Raw genomic sequence first — 20,834 nt, 5'->3', positions numbered from 1 at the left:
TTCTTGAGTATGAACTTTGTTGTTTTTAGTGAGCCTGTCACTGCCACAGAGAAGGCAGCCATCACGGAACTGTATGAAAAGCCTACTGACTGTTTTAAAAGCTGTAATGCATTTTACACTGCCACAATTTAGTTTTTTGACAGTGCAAAGTGTCTGACAAATTTTAAAGCAGTTGGTTGATAAGAGGTACACTTTGCTTCTGTCTGCCATTTATGTGACTGTGTGTGGTGTGTTACTGCTTTTAACGCTTTTAGAACTAGGCTCTCTGCAGTCTTATAGCTTTTTTATCCAGTACATCAGGACAGCTAAAAATTCCCATGTATTACAAATGATTATGCTCAGGTCTCTATCATAACTTAATTTTAGGTGTTTTCAAAACCGATTCCTAAGAAATTCATCTCCCAAGCTTCAATGTCAAGGAGTCTCTTTTAAGAATACACAAAGAACAGGTTATGATCAGCTGTCCAATCATAAGCATCTATAAATAGGATATAGCTCCTTTGACTAAGGACGTTTGTTACCTCTCTGTATTTTATACTGCAGTATACTTATGGAGTCAATACTGTGAATTGTACAGCTGACCTGGAATTGTGTTGTGTTTTCTTTTTTCTTTAATACAGGCTCGGTCACATTGCATTTTGGAGTTGATGCAAGCAGCATTAAGGAGAGGTACTTTGTACCAGTATCCTACAGTTCTGGACTGGTCTGTCTTGTGAATGCCAAATTCAGCATCTGGTACTGTATTATTTAGTTTTAAAATGCTTATATTTATTGTCTTTGCATTGGCATGTAATCCAACTTCTGAAAAGTATATTTGCCATGCTGAATAGTTTTGATTATTTGTTCATTTTTGTTTAGACTGATGACACTTCCTATGTTACTGAGCTTTGTTCATTTAGTTAGTTAATATACAGCTCCTATAGACATTAGGACAGGACACTGTAGCTTAACAAATACCATTTTCTCAAACAGTGTCTTACAAATTAACCTTCCATTTTGGTACTGATTATGTATGTATACTCTAATATATTCATGTAGTCTCTTACTGGCTCACATAGCATTGTTTAGAGTTCTACCATTTGTAACTGCTTTGTACTAGAAATGTTATGATATTTGATGTTGGAAATTAAAAAAAATCAGCTGTTTTTATATAACTATAAAATGTCTGTATGCCACCTTGTATTCCAGCAGTTTTCTCCCATAGGACAATTAGGAATCACAAATGTTTACAGCATGTGCTAACTTCATTTGCACTTTTAGTTATTAAAAAAAATCCACTTTGGCAGTCTTCATTTCCAAAATAATAGTTAAGAATTCACAAATAAAGAACTTCAATGATGCCACTGAAAACAAGGTTGGTTGTTCTTACTAATACCAAATATTTGGTAAACTAAATTTTAATTCATACTGTGAAGTACTTGATCTTAAATTCAATTGCTTATTTCTGTCATATAAACATTAAACACTACTGTTTTTATTGTTGGTTTGGTTTATATAAACATAAAGACAATACTAGAACTGCTGCTGTAACGGAATGTAGACTAGAAATTGAATTTTGTATTTATAGCCTTATATTGCTCCCTCCCCTTCATATATAAAAAATACTCTCTCTTCAAATATATGCACACATTATTTTTATCTCTTACCCCTTAAAACTTTATTTTATTTTTTAGATGAACAGTCTTGTTTCTAGGCAAGTTCCATCCATTTCTATATTGTAAGGATTGTGGTCTCAGTATGCTGTAGTGTTTCTAAGAGATGCTCAGAAAAGCACTCCACTAGAAGATTGTGCCTAGTCGCTGAGCTTGCTAGTTCTGTTCTGCTACTCACATAGCTTGAATCTTGGTCTTGATCTCAACTTTTGCTATGGAAAGCTCCTGCATTTGATCCCTAAAACAGTAAAATGTATTTGTTTGGATGTCAGAGGAGATTTAATCCCTGTTACTGCAGGACTTAGGCCAGCAGGCATTAGGGCCACTCAGCTGGTAAAACATTCCCAGGTTGCCAAACACCCTCCAACTATCCCATAACACACTATGGTGCCTGGTCTCTTGAGGTCTTTGTTGCTTCATTTTCTATTTGTTCAAGAAGAGTGACCCGTCCCAAGCTGGCCTTTGTTGGCTCTTGTGCTTTTTAGCTCAAAAAACATTGATGTTTTTGTTAGCTGTTTCATGCTTCTTTAGCTCTTTCTAGAAGTAAATTCTGATCATCATCATCAGAATTGTTATGTTGCTTGCCTAGGCCCAACTCTGTACTTTCTTGCACTTTAGCCATTCAAAGGAAAATATGTAGAATATAGTTTCTCTAGATGGGTTAAGGAATGTCTTCCTTTTCTTGGGCATTGGCCCATTTGGACATTGGACAATGAACATTTCATTTCACCAGTATACCTTTGAGGAATAACATGCCCATTTTGTTTAGAAAACAGTGTAGTATACAGAAGTACTGTATCTGTAGAAAAATTACTAAGCTGACTCTTAGAAATATGTTGAGCTTTATTTACTGGAGCAAGCTCTGGTAAAGATTCTTCTGAACCATGTACTTAGTCATCTTCTGTTTCTCCTAAGCAACACCCTGTTTTGGGTCATCATCCTATCCTTAAAAAGGTAAATCTAGGAAATGCTACATACACAAATGCACAAAACAGGTCTAGTCATGTGTTGTTTTTCAGTATAAATGTATGGCAGAGCCACTGCAAAAAAAAAAAAGAAAATACAGTGAAGGTTATTGATGTGTAGTGGAAGCTGTTTGGTTGTCTCCTGATATTGACTTAAAGAACAAAGTAGCAAAAAACATCCACAGCCAAGCTACTGAAGGACAAAACAAATCTCTAATAACCAAAAGAGCTCCTCAACTTGTCTTCAGAAGAAAATCTGTTTTATTACAAAAAAGTTGAGCGCTTTTGCCCTGTAACAACAAACAGACTTTATCAAGACTGTTAAACAATTCTCAACCTCACTTTAGAACTGAGAATCAGCCATGTGATCAGAATAAGTGAGTCAAAATCAGCAAGTAAAATTAGCATGCACCAAACATAGTTATAAAACACTTAAATGAAATTGGGTGTGTACCAATATTAATTATTTCTTCTGTTGGCTTTTCCTGGTTAGGGATCGCCACAGCAGATCACCTGTCTGCTCATGATTGGCAGTGGAGTTTTACAGTGTCGAGTTGCCAGCCCGGCGCCCAACCTTCCTCAGAAGGCACACACACACACACGCACTCACGCCTAGGGCCAATTTAGTGTGTCCAGTCTACCTACAGCATGTCTTTGGAATGTGGGAGGAAACCGGAGCACCCGGAGAAAACCCATGCGACCACAGGGAGGACATGCAGACTTCACACAGAAGGCACCCCAGCCGAGGATTGAATCGGAGAACCTCTTGCTGTGAGGCGACAACACTAACTGCTGCACAACCGTGGCTGCCCAGGATTGAAGTCATTAAATAATGACAAATATTTGAGTTTAAGACTCCACATCCTTCAGAAAATTCATGCTAATGCAAAACCTATTATATCAACTTTCTAAGTTTGTAAGAGCAATATTTAAAATCTGCCCCCCATCATTTTAGGCTTTGTCCAAATTTTTGCTCCAAGAGGTTGAGAGGTATGTGCATCTCAAAGACTACAGCAGTGTGAAATCTATTGACATTTTGATATCATGCATTAAAGCCAGCAACCGCAGCCCACCCCATTATTAATCCTCATTTTAAACAACAAAAATCTTACAATATATTAATTTTTCTTAAATACATACAATGATTTTTTTTAATGTAAATAACCAAGCATTCCTTCTTACACTGTTTCCCCACAGTTCCTTTAGCTCTTTCACATCCCACTTTCTCTTATTTATTAGCATTTAAGCTACCTTTATTCATGAGAAACAGTCCCATTATTTAGTCACTTGTGACATCAGTTATATAATTTACAGTTTCAATTAAAAATAAGTTACTTGGGTTATATACAAATAAATATATATCAGGAAAAATATAGATGAGATGATAGTTGTGACACAACTCCATTAAGTTTTATACAGCGGTTATTGCAAGAATTGACACATGTACATTAATACAAGTTCAACCAATGATAATAAATTTGGAAGATCATTATGTCTACATTTATTCACTGACATTTGATGATTACCAGGAAAATCTGAATGGGTAGGTGCCGATTTTCAGTGGAGGCCTGGGGAGAAAAGTTCCAGAGTATTACAGAAACAAAGAATTCTCTTAAAACAGTTTAATACCAAATTAAACAAATGGTTAAGAACAGTTGCAACTTGTTTAACAATGACTATTTAGAGATATTTTGCTAGTTTAGGAGAGTCAGGGGATAGAAGTTGAGTGAAGTAAGGAAGGGAATGATGAAAGGGGGGGGGTGTAAGAAGGTTTAAGGCATAAATAGGTACTTGTTCATAACTGGAGGGACTGTTACCCACTGGACAAGTAGCGCTAGCTCTTGAACCACAGGAGGACAAGATTATGTTGCAAGCTTTAGACAAGTCCAGAAACAGGGAAATTTCCAGTTTGACATCATCTCTAGCTTTATTGCCAGCATCTACAAATGTTAGTAGTACAGTACTAGTACTATGGGAGGGATGAAAATAGTACTGTGTGGAGAATACAGTACTTGCACTCAGTTTGTGAACACATTTTTCAAGTATTTTGGAGAGGGATGACAAGGCTGAGACAGATCCAAAGTTAAGGACGTCTGCTGAATTTACTTCAGCGAGTACAAGGATACTGTGCTACTCCAACCCCCACCCCCCATCACTACCACCACAGGGAACACTGGAATCCTTGACTGACCTCTGTAAAAGGATTGAAATAGGGTAGGCAATAGTACTGGCTGCTATTTTAAGGTATTGATTTAGAAGGCCATCAGCCAAAGTAGAGCATGGTTTGAGTTTGTTGTTTTATACACAAGTGGGCACATGTTTAAAGATGAAAGTTTTATTTAATTAAATGTGTGATGCACAGCCGGTTACTGTCCCACCAAGCATTTCCCCCTGGTGTTGTCCAGTCCTATATGGATGCAAAGAAGTCACAATGTTCAGCGTAGCTCGGTATCTCATATGCAGTAGAGATAAATTTTACTCTTCCCAAAGTTCAGAAATTTATTATAAACAGATGAACAAAACTTTAAAGCAAATACTCTAAGCCGGTGCACAGTAACTAAAACACAATACTATGACTGTAGCATTACAAGTATTACAGCACATATCCACAATATACATCAAAACCAAGGTATTCCCAGAACCTCCTTCAAGGCAAAGATAAAGACCTCTTGTTCTTCCGCAATCACTCACCCTTTACTTTGTAATAGTATTCCAGAACCACTGCATGTGCATCGTTTGTAGTATTCGTGAGCACATCATGTTCTACCTGCATTTTTCCTCACAGCTGAGACAAACTGATCAGGGGCTCTAACCCCATTATCTAAATATATAATAAAACAAATACAACCCAAACACCATTTGGTACCAGGGATACCTCTAAGAAGTTATTTAGTATTCCAAACATTTTAGTTTTAGCATTGACAATATGCAAACATTGACAGTGATTTCCAGGAAACTTTGTGGCATTGAGTTTAAATTGCCACAACTGTTTTTCTTGTTCCACTGTGGATTTCCATTGCCTTCCCCTTTCAAAGTGAGGTTGAGAATAGTTTTTTTAACAGTTTAACAGTTGATACACTTTCCTTACTCTACTCCTTCCTTCTCCCTCCCTGCCATTATCTGTACACTTCCCTTATTCTACTCCTTCCTTCTCCCTCCCTCCCATTATCTGTACACTTCCCTTATTCTACTCTTTCCTCCTCCCTCCCTCCCATTATCTGTACACACTCATTTTCCTTACCTTCCCTGCAATAACATCCTTAGACTTAGCTACAGTTTCAGTTACTATAAAACATTTTCTTCATCCCTGACATTTTCTTTTAATCTTATTAATGTCTAGAATATGGAGTCTAGTCTTAAATCACTATTTTAAGTTTTTAACTTATTAGTTTAACTGTGATTGATTTGGTTGTTTGTATTATTATGGAGCTTTTATTAGTTTTTAACTTGTTAAAACTGTGATTATTTTAGTTGTTTGTATTATTATGGAGCTTTTCTCACCGGGACTCTGCTGAAAAAGGGCTCCAGCTCAGTTAGACATTCCTGGTCAACAAATGTAAATTAAAATAAAAATAATAAATACATTTTAATAAAGCCTCTTTGTTACAGGATGAAAGCACTTACTGTTTTTGTAATAAAACACATTTTCTTGTGAAGACAAGTAGTGGAATTCCTTTTATTAGTAGAAACAAAAATGTAATTAAGAGGAGGTTCTTTTCTGAGTTGAATTAGTAAGCTTCCCTTGTTCGTGTCTTAATTCGTGACTACCTTTACACAACAGTAACTCCTCACCTGCCATGCCTGAAATTAATTCTGACCAGTCCCAGATGAAGGCTCAAAAGAGGTAGTCTGATGCACGAAACCCTTGCTCCATCTGTTGATGACATGGAATCCAAGAGGATTTTTTCACCAGTTATCTGGCCACCTTTAAGTTCTTTACTGGCAGTGCAATTTTTTTGTGCTGGTCTGATGTCAGAATCGCATCTCTTTGTTTTTGATGCGCTGGCTGCTACAGTGTCATTGTCAACAATTTATGTGTTGATAGAGGCTTTATTGACATTGATGCTATTAATATATGTGCTGTTAGCTTCAGCAATGTTCTTGATGATGCTAGGGCATGGATTCTCATTACTACCATCAGCATCTGAGTGGCAGAGGCCTTTCATAATCTGTGTCAGGACTCGCATATACAGACTTAGGTTTTTTAGTGTCAAGTTTCTTAGCACTGAGTCAGTTTTCAGCATCAACACTGATGCCAAGCCAACAAGCTTATTAGTATTGGTTCCAGTGAACAGCATTCTGTCCACTAATGCTGACACTGCACTTAATCAAAACAGCTTCTGCATGGCTTTTGACCTAGCCACCTTTTATGGAACAGGTTAGGGAGGCATCAGCCTTTCTGCAGGCCCTTGCCATGGTGTGCGCTCCAACAAGGGTTTCTTCCTTTTCAGGTTTATACTGTCCCTCTGTAAAGATACTGAGGAACGCCCCGTGGAAGCAGAGTCACTTAGGCTATCCACCAGTCTCTTCCACAGCAGGCAGGGTCCACACTGAGGATGCAGACTTCATATTCTGTGAATATTTAGAAATTGTACATGAGAGGGATGATGGCCCACAAATCCTATGCCATATCCACAGAGGATGCTGCAGAAGGCCTGTGCGTCTATGCAACAGTCCTCATGGGCAGTCTCTCAATTGGTGGATATCTTGAGAGATATAATCAAACTTGCTTGTGGAAAAAAATTTGATATAGTGAACTCTTTTCCCAGAAATGCTGACCACATTTTTCAGCCTCAAGATAGTGGGAGTTTGATCTGAGATGTGTAAGCCTGATATCTTCATTTCTGCAGTTACCATTAAAAAGGCTCTGATACCCTCAGAACTTGAATGTCCATCCAACAGACAAGGTGTCTAGGGCGATGCACATGTCAAGGACTTAGGTTTACGCATCCTCTACCTTTTCCCCAGCACCATTAAATTATCTTTCACGTGTGATGGATTTTGAGCATGATTCTCTCAAAATACATCATGCTGTACAGCAGTTGCCAAATTGACAATTTAAAAGTAAGATGCTGTCTGAGTCTTTAACTCCATTATCAACCTAATGACTCAAGGTCTGTCTAACTTAGTAGCGGGTTTGGCCAGAGCTGTGGGATCTGGCATTGCTATGCACAGTAAGGTCACATGCCTTCATTTGACAAACTGTTCCTTTAAGGACCTGTGCATCTTTGGGCCAGAGATAAATTTGGAGAAGATGTGAAAAAGGCAATATTCCTCACCACTGTGAACATTAAAATTAATTTGCTTTGGACTTTCAGTTAAGATGGGAGCCCATTGGTAGCTGAATAGTGCTGTTCCCTCTCTTGCTGGTGGAATAAAGTAATTTTTATGAGAATTTCTGTGAAATGTTGAGTGGCAATAATTTAAAAGTTATTTGGCTAAACTTGGGCTTAAGTTCAGGACAAAATGATGACCTAGAGGAAAGAGGAGTTGTGAATTCTAGCAGGCAGTCAGCATCATGTGGTAGCTTACCCGATATCTCACTTACGAACCTCTGAGAGACTGGCCTGGGTCTGCATCAGGGTCTAATGTGTAAAGAGAATATTCTCCTCTGGCTTCCCTGGAGTTAATTATTCAGGAGTTGCAAAAGATCAGTGCCTTGCTATGTAGTTCTGTGTAGAAACTGGACAAGTGGATTGCAAAAATCAAGGGGGGGGTCCTTATCCTAGCACTCAGACTACCTTGTCAAAATTAACACTATGCTGATGACTGTGGACCACTATTTGGCTGAGTTGGAAAAGTGAGTGGACATGATGGAGGCCAGAGTGGTGAATTTTGAGGATAGGGCATGTTTTAAGAATATTAGAATTCATGAGGTCCCAGGAAATATGGAGGCAGAACATTGTGCTAGACTTGTAGTTAGGAAGAGCTCTCAGTTGACTGGTATACCAGCAATAAAGATTTCTAAAGATAGAGCGCACCAGCTGATTCTTTTGCCAGTACTAAGGGTGAGGATTCACCAGCCTACCATTGCAAGATTTACTGCTTATTCACTAAAGGAACAGTATCTCTTCCCTTTCTAGGTGTCTAAAAAGACTTTTTTCGTTAGTGGGGCTCATAAGTTTTTAATCAAGATTATTCCTCTGAGACATGGCATCATTGTGCAGTCTTTGCTATAAAGCTCTGCAGGCTGCATAACATTCAGTTTAGTCTGCTGTACCCACCATCTCTTTGGATTGCTTTTTCACCCGGTCCCTTTTATTTTCTGTTCCAGTGGAGGAGATCTTTAGAATTAAAAGGGAGTTATCTGACCAAATCATTTAACTGGCTGCAACACAGAGATCGGAGTTGGTAGATACAGAAGGGCCCAGTTCTCCTCGTCTTCTGACAGAGCCTCTTCCTTTGTTTAGAAGGCATGTCCAGCAGAGGCAGCACGTAATGTTAGGTGCTTGGAGAGCAACCTTATTAGAAAGATAGATGTGGTGCTAAGAGGGACTCGAGATACCTCATCTTAATGATGAGTTAAGAACTGAAACAGCCTTGTAGAATAGACTGCCCGTACATGTCAAGCAGAGCACCTCACTGGCCCTCTTCAAGACAAATCTTGATGAGTGGATGGGAAATAGAAGATTCACCTCAGGGATCACTCCAGTGGCTTTACTCGACAGAGACACTGGAAACTAAGGTCGGGTGGCACGATGCCAAGGTAATCCTATGGGCTAGGCTTGTAAAGACTCCAGGGCCATTGGCCTAGTACACACCTATGAATATATATTATTAGAATGTGGACAAAAATGTTTGCAAAAAGCAATTCGATTTTCAGTAGCTGTATTATTACCAGTATTTGAATCTTGGTCGTGCACAGGATATACATCTCCCAACCATCTTAATTGGAGGGTGTATTATCTCCACTTTACAAGCAACTTTATGTAAAAAAAAATGTATTATCTCCACCTTGGAAGCTACTTTATGTATAATATGCACAGGATATACATCTCCCAACCATCTTAATTGGAGGGTGTATTATCTCCACTTTACAAGCAACTTTATGTAAAAAAAAAAATGTATTATCTCCACCTTGGAAGCTACTTTATGTATAAAAAAAAAAAATTTTTTTACATAAATGTGTGTACAGTTCTATAATGCTTTATGGGAGGTTTGAAGATTTAATTTCTGTAGTTAAAAGAATTTTTCTTTTTAGTTGGTTAGCAGAATCTGTGAGGAGTGTTGAGGGGAATTTATAGAGAGCCGCTGGGTCTTTCAGATTTTTATTTTGATACAAGATTTTAGGATTTAAAAAAAAAATTTACTGTGACTGGGAAATACGTCTTGTTAGATGTTCCACTTATTTTCATGAAATATAAATGGGCTTATTAACCCGGTTAAGAGAGTGAAACTTTTACTTATGATACTTAGGCCAGGCATGGTTTTCCTTTAGGACGCATTATCGGAGCAGGAACATTGGAAGCTGCAAAGAGTAGGGATTTTTGTCAGTGTCCGGGTGGAAAAAGGGTAATTGTGATTTTATGTCATAGGCAGTTTCTCGTGATGATTTTCAATAGGATTGAGGATAGCTGGGGTCGAAGGCCTGCTTTAAAATGTCTAATAGGAGTAGAATAGTAAACTTTTCTTAATCATTATATCTCCCTTTGGCTACTTAATTACTGATATTGGAAGTGTTCTGAAGGAATGGATTTGTTCAGGGGTGTGACTTTTTGGGGAGGAGATTAAAATGCATTGTTAAGGCATGCAGAAGTTAATACTGGTCACAGGTTATGTACCATACCTCCATTAGGAAGATATATGAATAATTATGTCAATATCATAGGAATGAAGGATGCATGTGTATTGGTGGCTGAGCCTCTCCTTAAATATGCCTGTTACTCTCCACACTATGGCACATTGTCTTAAGGTAGACAAACATCGTATCAATGGAGAACATGCATGTTTAGCGCTGGAAATGTGAATGTTACTACTTATTCTCCTGAATCTTTACCCTGTTGCTTCAGTGGAAAAGAAACCCCTCCCTCCTTAGATTATGGAGACCAAATATATCTTTTTGTAAAGAACAAATGTTTGCAATGTTAATTGAAAATAGTTTTTCACAGGGAGATGGGAGAGAATATAGTTAAAGAGGGAAAGTTCTACTCCCGCTGGGAGAATTTAAGGAGACATTTAGACAGGAAATACAGGGGCGTGAATCTTGTGTTAGAGCACAGTTTAAGGTCACTTTTTATAATTTACAGATGATGCTGCTGCAGATGCAATATGAGACTTAACTAGATGACCCCAGAGCCAGGGTCAAGTTAAACAAGGCTAGACATGAAATGGATAAGTTCCTAAAATACAAAGTTGAGTTTGCAATTATTGTGTTGGAGCTTCAGAATTCTGAAGTTACCTTTAAATACCAAAGGTATTAAGCATCATGCTTATTGCAAGTTGTTTTTCTCAGTGAAGGTGGCACCGTTGACCACCAGTTCGGCACACAGATGTTTGCTGCATTTGAGGTTTTGGACATAGCTGTTGAAGGCCTTGTGGTTGTCTTTTTAGCCTGTGATGCTGTCTTGACCTCATAATTGGTCTTGTTGGACTTAGCCCTCTTAGTTTCCTGTTTAGTTTGTTTAGAGAGTTTCTATCATTATTGGAGTTGCTCTTCCAGATTTTAGCCATTACTTTTTTGTTTTGTTATATATGCTATTAATGTTAGGATTCTACCAGTGTGGTTTGTTTTTAGAGTTTGTATCAAAGATTTAAAAAATAAGTAGAAGGAACAGCTTTTATTAACAGAATGCTGCCACAGTGCATTTTTTTTTTGCATTTAACTTGAGATCAGTGTCAGTTTACTAGGTATATGCATATTTCAGTCCTTGATGGAGCTGTTAAATTATCCGTGTATGAATAAATAACAATGCCCAATTTGCAGTTATTGGCAAATTTGGTCATCCACACATCTTTGTTAATGGATTGAATGTCTGCAAAATTAATGGCAATTAGAAACTTTTCCAGTATTGATCCCTGTGGTACCCCACTAGTTACAGTTTTACATTCAGCGAGATTACCAGCAAATTTCACAACCTGGGATCTGTTGGATAGCCAGTCTGCAATCCAGCAGGCAACAATAGGGATTTTACATTAGTTTTCCAAATTTTTTAGCAATACCAACCTGGGAGGATAGTGTCATATGCCTTAGCAAGATTGTGATAAACACCGTGCACTGAGTGACCACTGTCCACAGCTTCTGAAACCTTTTCAAGGAAGCATACTAGATTCAGGAGACAGGGCCTGCCCTTCACAAAATCAAAATAATTAGGATCTAGATCCATTAAGTTGCCAGTGTCTGCATAAATGAGTTCTGCTAGGATACATTTAGTAGCTTTGCAAAAATGCTGGTGACGCTAATTAGCCTATAATAGCCTGGATCTGTAAAGGGGCCACCATTGTGTAAGGGAGCCACAGTGGCTCAAACCCTATGGATAGGCTAAGGTTGAAATTTTTAAGTAGAGTGCCAGGTGATACATACTTGCCATAGATGAGAATGCAGCTGCATACGTTTTCTGGCCCCATGGAAGTATTTCTTTTAGTCTTTGACAAGGACTTTATGACTTTTTCCAAAGTGATTTCAGGGGAAACAACATTTTCCGGGATACTGGGTACAGCAATGTGGGTAGGTGAGGTAAAGTAAGCATTAAATTTGTCTCCAAATATATGGCTGGGTCCTTGGGACTGGACTAAGTGAGATCATTATAGAAGAGCTAAGTGCATTGCTGGACATTATTACTTAATTTCCTTATGTAAGTTGTACTCTGCTTTACATTTTTAATAATACTCTTAACATGTCCTTCCTTATCACTGTTGCAATATTGTTTACACCTACGATATCCTGCCGAGGATAGCAGGATGTCCTTCCATCATACCAAAGCCTTTATACCTTCCAGGTCTCGTATGTCAGATGTATGTCCTACATACAAGGTATAAAGTATATATGTGATGTACGAGTGCCTTATCCTCAGAACAACTTTGCTGCCAGTCTGAATGCTACTTTGAATCTGGTCTGGTTCAACAATCAAACGTGCTAAAGATGAGTGCTGTTTTGGGGTCACTTCCTTCCTGTTTTCTTTCATTTGGTTTACTTTTTTACATGTCATTCAGGAAGGGGAAAAGTGAGTGTAGGAAGCATATTCCCTGTAAAGATAGAAATGAGCAGTAGCTTTCTTTGTTTGATGCTGTGCACAACCATACTTGGTGTGAGATCTGTGAGGTATTTGTCCACGAGATTCCGTGCAGTCATCTGTCGCCCTTTTCCATTTACTTGGAGAACCAGTATTCAAAACTATTAGCTTAGGGTACCATGGCCTCTGAATTGACCAGTTCCAACATTCAGCCTCCACTTAAGAAAAATGCCAAAAACCTTTACACTGAATCTCTTGCTGTCTAGCCTCCTCCAAATGTCTTTGTCAGGTTGAATTAAGAATCTGAAGATCGTACGGTGCTTGCATCAGCTCCCCCTGTCATGATCAAGTTGGAAGCCATCACGGGGCTGCCCACCTGTCCACTGAGACTGTACCTACATCTGCTGCAAATGAGAGATTCCTGAAATACTTGTTAGGGAAGAGGTGCCTAGTACTCTGGCTTTTCAGTGCTCTTATTTCTGTAAAGCCCCCCTCAAGGATTATCTGTTCCTGTTTCTGTTTACTTGTTTCCTGGTCTTCTGCTTCTTCAGAACATCCTTGGGAATCTGATTCCTCTGAAGAAGAGTTGTATTTAGACTCAAGATTGTGATTGTACTCTTAAATCCATTCTCCTCTTGCCCTGGGGTCTAAAGCAGGGGATTTTCTTTCTCCTGATTACCCTATGGAGTACTTGTCCTTTGGGGATACTGTGGTTTGTACGATAGAATACTTTAAGTAGGATTGTTCCCATGTTTCTGACATTTAGAGAGACACTATGAACTGCTGTTAATAGATTCTCCCAGGCTTTCTGCAGTCCCTCCAGTTTTGGATGTTCTTTTGGACACGCACTTTGGTTTCTCAACCCATGGTTTGCAGTCTCCTGATCCTTAGAAACCTGTGTGGTTCTATAAAGCTCCTGAAGCGGAAAAGTGTTAGTATAAATGTCCTTCGTCTGGTCTGGCTATTATTTCTGTGACTACTGGTAATGGCTCTAAGTTGTTGTTCTCAAAGCTTTTACTTTCTGATGAGGACAGTCTTGCCTTGGAAAGGTATGGTAGGTAATGGCTCTAAGTTATTGTTCTCAAAGCTTTTACTTTCTGATGAGGACAGTCTTGCCTTGGAAAGGTATGGTAAAAAAGAGTGTACAGTTCTGCTACTTTAGCTTTCAGAACCATTAATTACCAGACCCATATGACTAGGTATGTCATAGTTGTTCTTTCTAAACTTGGGGGCATCCTGACTGATGTGCCCGATTCTGAGGTAAAGACTTCCCTGATTTCCTTTTGCTTCTCAGGTAATTTGTCATTTTATTAAATGTTCTTGCTGCTACTACTGCTGATACCTCCTCTAGGACAATTGCCTCAAGATCTCTGATGAGGAGGTATTCATGGTTACACCTCCCGACTCTACCTGAAGACATCAAGGCTAAATTACTGCATTCACCCTTAGGTAACCAGGATTCTTTGGCATTGCTGGTGCTGCTGAGCTTTTTAAGACACTACATGGTAAGGTTAAAGTTATACAAGATCTAAAAAAAAAAAAAAAAAAAACTTATGTTCCTAAGTTGCAGAAAAATTATCTAAGCCTTCTTTTGTCTGTAGACAGCCTAGACACCCTTCTAGAGGCAAGAGGGCCTCCAAGAGAATTTTTCCAGACAAGTCTTCTCAGAGCTGTAAAAGTCAAAAGCCTTTTTTCCTGGCAAATATGCTTGTATTTGACATTCAGACAGTTCTATCTCTCCTCTGTCCCACGGGTTGACTCTGTTTTTCCTGTCTGGCAACAGATGACCACATACACTTGGGTGCTATCCATTATCCAAACCGGTTGCTTTATGGTTTGGAAGAAGCTTCCTCTATTTGCAGGCCTTCCTCAGCCTCTTTCTTGCCAGCTCCCTCATTTTCCTTCTTCAGGATCTTTTAGTACAGGCAGCGATCCAACTGGTCCTCCCTTCTTAGCTGAGCACAGTTTTTTTTCCAGAATGTTTCCGGTTCCCAGGAAGGGAGGGGTCATGCAGGCCCTCTTTGGATCTTTCCTTTCTCAACACCTTTCTGAAGGTTCATTACTTCAGTATGTTCTCTCTCAATACTCTCTTCTCTGTTGCTCCCCAGAGCTTTCCTGGTATGCCTTGATTTGAAAGATGCTTACCTCTACATTCGCCATTCAACCTCTCTTCAGGTAATTATGTTTTTCTGTTTCCTACTTACTTTATCAGTTCTCTGCTTTGCCTTTTGGACTTTTTACAGCTCCAAAGGTCCTTACAAAAAAGTATCTGGCCTCTGTGGTAGCCTTCAGATATTCTCTTTTTTGGATTCCTTATTCTTCAGGCCTCTTAAAAGCTCCTGTTTTGGGATCTTTACTTCACTATGATTTTTCACAGTTCAGGGTTCGCCCTCAATCTCCAAAAACACAAATTAAAAAATGTTTTAGAAAATGTTAAAAAATGTGTCTGTCTAATTAAATCTGATGTTTGTAGTTGTATTTATATTTATGTATATATGGTCAAGTGTAATTGGGTAAGATTTGTTTAAAATCTATGGATTTTTATATGTGTGTGTGTATATATAGGGATGGGGTTGTATTAAAAGAGTATTCCAGGAGAAGGCGAAAAGCCGAGGTACCAGAAGTGTTAATAAATGAATTAATCCTGTCCCTGTGGAGTGGTCTTCCTTCGTGGAATTTGTGTTTTTGGAGTATTTTTCCTTTTTGGATGTTTATTGGCTTCACCCTCAATCTCAATAAGTCTTTATTGACCCCCCCCAGGACCAAGTGTTTCTGGGATGCAGAATTCAGACCATACCAATGAATGGCTTGCCTCCTGCTTACCAAGGTCCTCTGTTTGATTTCTTATTTTCAGATTTTCCCCTCTTCCTGTCCTTCCTGTAAGGGAATTTCTGCATGGTCTGGGGTACATGGCATCCACTATTCCCATAGTTGCTTTTGCCAAACTCCATATGAGGAAATTTCAGTGGTATCTCAAGATTGTTTAGCTCCATCCTCTTAATTTTCCAGTTCCTCTCTTGCCTTGTCTCAAGCTTGAGCTCCACTGGTGGATTCACCAGATTTTCCTGAATCAAGGTCTATCTTTTCGGGTTCCTCTTCCCATTCAGGAGCTGTACATGAATGCATCAGATCAAGGTTGGGGAGCCTCCTCCAGCCACAAGGTCCAACGACTTTGATTTCCTCAATAACTGGCTGACTATATCGACATCAATGAGATGAGAGTTCTGATTCTGGCCCTTCTTATCTTCCATTCTGTATGAGTTCCAGGTCCTCTAAGGATTTTTGCAGACAAATACCCTAGTCATGTAGTACATCAACAAACAAGGGGACATAAAGTCTTACCTTCCTTGCAGGCTGGCAGTTCTGACTTGGGGTTTTGCAGTCCACATTCAGTTGTTTCTTCAGGTGGATTACATTCCCTTAGGGCATAAACTTGTGGCAGACAATTTGAGTAGGTGCAGGACAGATCCTCTGTTTCACTGGAAGGTGTTCTGGACTTGGTACATCAGTGAGGTACTCCTCAAGTAGATCTTTTTACCTCCCCTCTGAACAGACAACTTCCTCAGCTCTGTTCCAGAGTGCCAAGTCCTTGGCTTGGAAAGTGAATGCCCTGTCTTTTTCCTGGAAGGGGATGTTTCTGTATGGTTACCTTCCCTCCTTCCTGTGCTACCAAATATCCTGCAGCAAATCATGTGGGACAGGTCCAAAATTTTGTTGGTGACTTCCTTTTGGCCCAGACAACACTGGTTATCCATTCTGTTTCATCTGACCAGGGCAAACATCACACGTTACCTCAGAGAGGAGAAGGGATCTTTCATTCAGCCTCACTTATCCATCCCTCAGTTGAATCTTTGGATGCCAGTTTTCTGAGGATGTACTTTGAGATTTGCAGGATGCCAGAAAACCCACTGCAAGAAAATCCTATGAGGTTAATGAAAGTGATTTTCTATTTGCTCTCTCAAAGATAAGGACTTTTCTTTCATTTGTGTGACTTGCTGCCTTCTGGTCTGGTATATTCATCTGTTAAAGCTCATTTGTCAGCCATTTCTGCTCATCTGCCTTTGAATCTATCCTTTGCCTGTTTTTTTATTTTTTATAAAGACGGGGTCTCTCTTCGTAGTAATCCTTCTTTTATACCAAAGGAGGTTAATGATTTGTCTTTAAATCAAGCAGTTCATCTTCCTTCTTTCTCCCCTGTCTGCAGTATGCTAGTGAAAGGATTCTTCACTCCTTTGATGTACATAAACAGCTCATGTATTACATAGACAGGACAAAAGATACCCGGAAATCTGAGCAACTTTTTTTTCTTTTCATTCCAGTAAATTGGGTTTGGCTGTTAATAAGCAAACTGTCTGCTCCTGGATCTACAAGAACATTTCCTTTTGCTATTCTTTTCAAGGCAAACAGTTTTCTTCTTCTGTTCGTGCTAATTCTTTCAGGGTGGTTGCCACTTCTGGTGCTTCTTTTTCAAGGGTCTGGATGCTAGATTCATTTTTGAAACTTGGTCTTCTGTGCACACCTTTGCCAGACATTAAAAGTTGGATGTCATTTCTGTAGCCACCCTTCATGGGTTTTTGGAGGGCTCCTCTGTGACTACGTTCTTCTATCCACCTCAATAACGTTTGTAATGTCTCACTTATAAGGAATGCTGGAACAGTGATGAGGGAGGGCAAAGTACAGTTGTGTAAGATCTTACCGTGACAGTAAGTATCCTACTTCTCACTGTAGCAGGACAGCGCAGTGGTGCAGTGATTGTGTTGTCACGTCACAGTAAGAGGTTCTCCGGTTTGATTCTCAGCTGGGGTGCTTTCTGTGAGGAGTCTGCATGTCCTCTCTGCATCTGTGCAGGTTTCATAGTTTCATAGTATAGTACTAGGCTATCTGCCCTGGGGCATTTGTAAGCCTAGCCATAGTGATGTGGCTTTTGCCACCCCATGAAATGGTACAAAATGTACAGAATAAATCTAGAATACTGTGCCTCTGTCTAGTAGTGACACAATGAAGGTCCCCTTATATAATAGAATTAGTTTACTGTGCCCCTGTCTAGCAGTGACACAGATGTGACCCCTGGGGTAAACTTACGATCTCCCATCCACTCATCAAGATTTCTCTTGAAGAGAGTCAGTGAGCGGCTCTGCCTAATACGAACTGGGATCCTGTTCCAAAGCATGGGAAGCCTCTGGGTTATGAATCTATCCCTCCAGCATGTCCTATTCATACTTGTGCCGAGGTTTAAGTCTTTAGCTCTCGTGGTCCTGATAGATTTGGATTTTTTGAGGTGGAGCATGTCCATCAGATCCTGATTGGACATGGCCTTGTACGTCAGGCAGAGATCACCTCTGAGCATTCGGTATGCTACTGAATAGAGCTGAAGTTTCTTTAGTCTGGCAGAATAAGACATGTGTTGGAGACCCTTGATCCTTTTGGTGAGGTACTTTTGTGGTCTCTCCAGCTGTTGCAAATGCCGGTTGAGGTACATACCAAATGGGGCATTGTACTCAATCATAGGTCTGATGAGGGAGGAATATAGGGGTACAATGACATCCTTGGATCTGGATGTGAATCCCTTCATGATGAGGTGTGCAAGGTAGAATGTTTTTCTAACCACTTTGGCAACGTGGGTGTCAAATGAGAGGTCGCTGTCTACTTGGGTCCCTAGGTCTCTGATTACTTTTTCCGTACTCAGTGGGTTGCTGTCTATGTGATAATTTGTGGGTACTTTGTTTTTCCAAAGGGATGACTATACATTTTTTGGCATTTAGTTTAAGGCCGTGACTACGGCACCAGTTGTCCGTTTCAGTGAGGCCTTTTTGTAGGATGTGTGTGTCTGCTGGTGTATCGACTATGGCGCCTAGTTTGCAGTCATCTGTGAACTTTGTCAGCCACAGCCCTCCCATGTTTGCTTTAACATCTGAGAAATAAATGCAGAACAAGAGGGGTCCCAGGACAGATCCCTGTGGGACACCACTTGTGACTGGCTTTGAGTCTGACATTGCTCCAGCGATTTTAACTTTATGGGTTCTGTCCTTTAGCCAGTTTGCAACCCATCTAGTGACATAAGGGTTTACTTTTAAGCTGTTTAGCTTATCTATGATGCCTGAGTGGGGTATTGTGTCGAAGCCTTAGCCAAGTCCAGGTATGCTGTATGGACTGCTTTGCCCTCATCAATGGCTCTAGTGACTGTTTCAAAAAAGTCAACCAGGTTTAAAAGGCAGGATCTGCCCTTTACAAAGCCGAACTGGGTGGGATCAAGTGTCTGTAGGTCCCCTATGTCTCTGTTTATGAGTTCCATAATGATTCTTTCCATAGCTTTGCAGACCAGGCTAGTTAAGCTTATGGGGCGGTAGTTTCCAGGGTCTGTAGAGGCACCCCCCCCTTGTGGAGTGGGACCACTGTTGCTGTACGCCAGTGTTCAGGTACATATCCTGAAGTAAGGTAAGGTTAAATAGCATTTTTATGTGTGGGTTTAGCTCCTCTTGGAGTTCACGTAACACGCACCCCGGGATACCGTCAGGTCCCATTGATGCTGTGTTTTTTGCTTTGTTTAGGGCGGTTCTCTCTTGGACATCTGAGATGACAGGGAGATTACATTCAGCTGGGATAAGTATTTCTTCTTTTGGGGGTGAAGGAGGGGAGAAATTTGCACTGAACCTGTCAGCCAGAATGTTGGCAATATCGGTGGGTTCAGTGTATTTTTTGTTGTTGTGAACCAACTCTGAGCATATCTGAGGGTTCCCGCCCAGGTTTCTAACATAGCTGAAGAAGGCTTTGTGGTTATCTTTAGTGTCCTTAGCGATTTTTCTCTCAAAGTTTGCCTTGGATGTTTTTATGAGAGAACGTAGTTTTCTGCTAATGTTGATCAGAGATGTCTTCCCTTCATGGGATTTCGCTCTGACGTGCAGTAGCTTTCTTCTTTTGTTATACAATTTGTTTATGGCTGAGGTCCATCAGACAGGACGCTTACATTTGGTGGAGAGGGACTTGGATTTCTTTGGGATTGCATGATCCATGCATTCTTGGAGATGTCCATAGAAAGCATTTGTGAAGGTTTTGGCATTGTGGGATGTGGTATCCACTGGCACATTGGGCTTAAAGGATACCATCTCCGTCTTAAGAAGAGTGAAGTCTGCTTTTGAGAAATTTTTCACTGTGGTCTTTTGTGCTGGGGGTGGAGGTGGGATATGTATATCCAGGGTGATTAGTTTGTGGTCAGATCTCACTAGTGAGGGGTATACTTCCGGTGTGGAGCATTTTGTCCCCATGTTTGTGATGATCAGGTCTAGTATATTATCTCCCCTAGTGGGAGAGGTGACTAGTTGTTCCAGTGCATTTGAATTTATGAATTCCAGGAACCTTTGGGCTAAGATATTAGGGCTAGAATAATGTACCCAATCTATGTTTGGGTAGTTGAAGTCTCCCAGTATGATGGTATTTTGTGATACATTCATATCCTCCAATGTCTTCAGGAAGGCTGAGTGGGATTCTTGAGATTGGGAGGGTGGTCTGTAACATGCTACCAGTTGTATAGCAGTTTTGCCTATGGTTAGTTGCACCTGTATGGTCTTTGATGCTTCATGTGTTGCTACTAACCTGGAGGTGTGGGTGTCCTTTATGAATATGGACACTCCCCCTCCTTGTGGTTCGCCCGGGTTTTGGGGCGAAAAGCATAATCTGAGGTATAGCCTGGTAGCGCTGGGGTGCTCTCAGGAGCCTTGAACCAGGTTTCAGTTACTGCACAGACGTCGATGTTCTCCATGCTGAGGAGTGCATCAAGTGCCTGCATCTTGAGATTTAGACTTCTGGCGTTGAGCAGCATTACCCTTAGTTTTTTTCATTTTTGTTTTCTAAGGAGGTGGGTTTGTCTTTTGAGGCTTGCCTAAAAAGGCACTACGGGGTGGCAAGAGCCTTAGCCAATATCCGGAAGCCCATTGGTGACCGGTGTAAGCCATCCCTTGCAAGCAGCGTGGCTTGTCCAACATATCATCCCAGGCAGACAGACATTGGATCCCCTTAGAATGACACCAGTACTTGAGCCAGTTGTTAAAGCT

General features: G+C 40.2%; 1 long non-coding RNA gene across 1 annotated transcript in view; it reads left to right on the top strand.

The window, feature by feature from the left end:
- The first annotated feature begins 616 nt into the window (after positions 1-616).
- The window catches only part of LOC122798212, an 848,568-nt gene continuing 828,350 nt past the window's right edge, over positions 617-20,834 (top strand). Inside the window, exon 1 of the long non-coding RNA XR_006364231.1 lies at positions 617-735. This is a non-coding gene — a long non-coding RNA (uncharacterized LOC122798212). The remainder of the gene's footprint in view (positions 736-20,834) is intronic.

Source organism: Protopterus annectens, chromosome 3.part1, assembly GCF_019279795.1.
Source record: "Protopterus annectens isolate FY-2018-M chromosome 3.part1, PAN1.0, whole genome shotgun sequence".
Classification (NCBI taxonomy): Eukaryota; Metazoa; Chordata; order Ceratodontiformes; family Protopteridae; genus Protopterus; species Protopterus annectens.
This window is presented reverse-complemented; position numbering and strand designations above follow the sequence as displayed.